This window comes from Lissotriton vulgaris, unplaced genomic scaffold (genome assembly GCF_964263255.1).
Source record: "Lissotriton vulgaris unplaced genomic scaffold, aLisVul1.2 SCAFFOLD_814, whole genome shotgun sequence".
NCBI classification, from domain to species: domain Eukaryota; kingdom Metazoa; phylum Chordata; class Amphibia; order Caudata; family Salamandridae; genus Lissotriton; species Lissotriton vulgaris.
In genome coordinates, this window is record NW_028244460.1 from 621,658 (window position 1) to 624,624 (window position 2,967).

Consider the following 2,967-nt stretch of genomic DNA (forward strand, 5'->3'; position numbering starts at 1 on the left):
TTCTTATAGACTGTATCTAAATTCTTATCCTGCCTCGACTATGACTCCCTGTGGTATTACTAGATTATTCTTATTAGTCTGTCTGTGTAGCTAAGATTGCACATTTGGCAAAAGGTGTAAAACAAAACTCCCATTCTAGTCAGCAATAGCTCTATGCACTGAGTGCAGTCCTCTGGGATTGTCCATAATGTCTTTTCAAGTCTTCTAAATGTTTATGCTTTGACAATTACCAACAATAAAAAGGTGAATGACCACCAAGAAAGAATAAGATACTACTTTACTTTTGGTATGGATAAAAGGACAATTCATTCTACTACTGTTGCAGGGACAAATCTGCAGAAACAGAACTATGAACACTAAATAGTGCATTGTTTATCAATTATAATAGGCGCAGGTAGACTTTCCACATACCTCAGTGATATCAGACTTTGAAGAACCCCCAATCTCCTTACTGACTAGATTAGAGTAGACAGTCACAAATTATTAGATTGGTTTCTGTATTCACATTTCTTCATTCCTTGACAAAATACTAGTGAATGGTGTATGTCTATGACATCTAACATTCTTAAATGTACTTTGTAGGTGGAACATCTGGTGCTGGGCCCAGCGCGGAGGTGGAGGGTAGCTCTGGGGAGGAGGCGGAGCAAGTGCCGGACCAAACTGCTGTGCGGGTTGCCACGGTAGTGGCGGGCAGTGGTAAGCTCTTATATTTCTTACTTATTGAGGTTGCAGACTGCATAGTGTGCTGCTCCCCGTGAGAAAACGTAAGGGTTGTCCAGATGAGAGACATGAAGAAGAATGATTGACATTTAGGGGCCTATTATGATGGTGGACGGACCTGAGTCCGTCCGCCACCATAGAGTAGGAGGGACCGTCCGCAGGGGCAGCGGCGCTCCCTCCGTGGTAATTAGCATGTGACCACCACCCTGGCGGTCACATCCTGTATTTTTATCATTGCAGCGGGTGCTGCTTGAAGCAGCACCCGCCGCAATGATAAAAATGTAAGTTGTGCATTTGCATGCACAAAGCGGCAGGCACCGCGCGGTGCCTGCTGCTTTGTGCAGGCAAATGCAGGGGGGTACCATTGGTACCCCCAACCCCCTTCACCCCTGGGGGCCTGCAACGGGCCCCCAAACAAAAATCCGTATGCCTTTGCACGGCGAAAATGCCGCCGTGTAAAGGCATGTTCCTCCAGACATCCTAATATGGCTGGCGGTGTCTGATAGACACCGGCAGCCATGTTAGTGCTTTTCCGCCGCGGATGGAAGGCGAACGCGGCGGAAAAGCTGCGGACTGAAAAACGATCCCCCAGCCATCCTAATCTGGCGGGGGGTCTTTTTCAGTCCGCTGCGGATTTCCCGCATCCTCCGGGCCGGCGGTGGATTCCGCCGGCCCGGAGGATGCGGGAAATCCGCAATCCTATTATGCCCCATAGTTTGAGTGGATGGATGCCTGGATCATGGTACTATCTGACTCTTAGATAGCATATGTGTATCTAGAGAGAGTAGACGGTCACTGGATGAGCTAAGTGTTACTTCTTACTTTGAAGAGAATGTAACACCGCACCCGCACGTCCGTCCCAGTGTAGGAAAGGCAAGGAAAAGAAGTTGTAATTTTGTCCGAATACTACCATGAATAGTAGCAGTAGTTTGTATTGCAAGCACAGCATATATCCGGCTATTACGATGGCCACTAACTACTACCTCTGTTAATAAGTTTAGTAGAACTCGGTCATTCATGTGTGGCGGTATCACTGTTCACCCAATAAAAAGCAAAGCACCTAAAGTCATCCCATATGTAAGCAAATACATACCATGGGCAGTGATAGATAATCAGATTATTTATCTTCTTCATTTTCCTTTTCTAGTATTCATTGGCACTGTAGGGTGAAAGTTAAATTAATTAAGCAGTAGCCCTTGTAACAGAGTATTCTCAGTGCCACCCGTAATAGAAAAGTAAGAGCATCCCCACCTGCATGTACTGGACTGGTACAGTAACGCAAGTTTGTCTCACTCATCATGGCAGGCGTCTGTTTTTCTCGGGTGCAAGTTGAATGCGCTGGCATTATGCCGGCTTGCAGAAGTTAACGTACCAATTTTGCTAAACAAGAGAGAAGAAGAAGAATAAGACTGGTGTATACTGTCATAGACGACTCTAATGGAGTGAGTCCATAGTGCTCGTAGAATTTATTCCTTAAACTCCCACTAATGTTAGAACAAGGGTGAAGAAGTGGGAGGTTAGATAGATACTGGCCACAATAGTTATGTACTGCACTTGCAAGTTGCTAGTTCTACTGTGACACAACTTTCTGCTGAATCATTTTGTGTTAATCTTAAAGAGCATTGGCTACAGACTATGTCTTTCTTTCTTCATATAGATGCTCCTTCCAAACCAACCCGGAAGGAGCTGGCTAGACGGGCCCCGCAAAGGAGGCTGGAGGCCACTGTCACTGGATTTCGGCGGCTGGTGACCCAGGAGGAGGGGGACATGCAGACTACAACAACATCTACCAGCACAGCTGCATCCTCCTCCGCGCTCCCTGGGTCACCCAGTCAGCGCAGCAGGTCTCCAGCGGTATGGAGCCGGGGTACCGCAGCCACCCGCCACCGCCGAGCAGCAAAGAAATCAGCTGCCCCCCACAGCAGTTGCAAAAAACGGATGCACCGCCTTTCCCTTAGGGCTTCCTACCTCGAGCAGGAGCTGCTCCACATGAAAACCCTGCTCGAGACCCTCCACAAGGAGCATTCCGACCTGGCCCGGAAAGTCAACAGCAGCAGCCAGCAGTAGGAGGAGACTGTCCCTTGCCCCTTTTTTAAAGACTTCTGGGGGGTGGGAATTGGGAGTTGAGTTTTTTTCACTTTTTTGGACTTTTCACGGACATTCGTTGGGGTTAGGGCGTGGGGGTGGGTTGGGTCTTGTGGGAGATTATTTTTGTCAGGGATATAAATATACTTTAAACTTTATCTT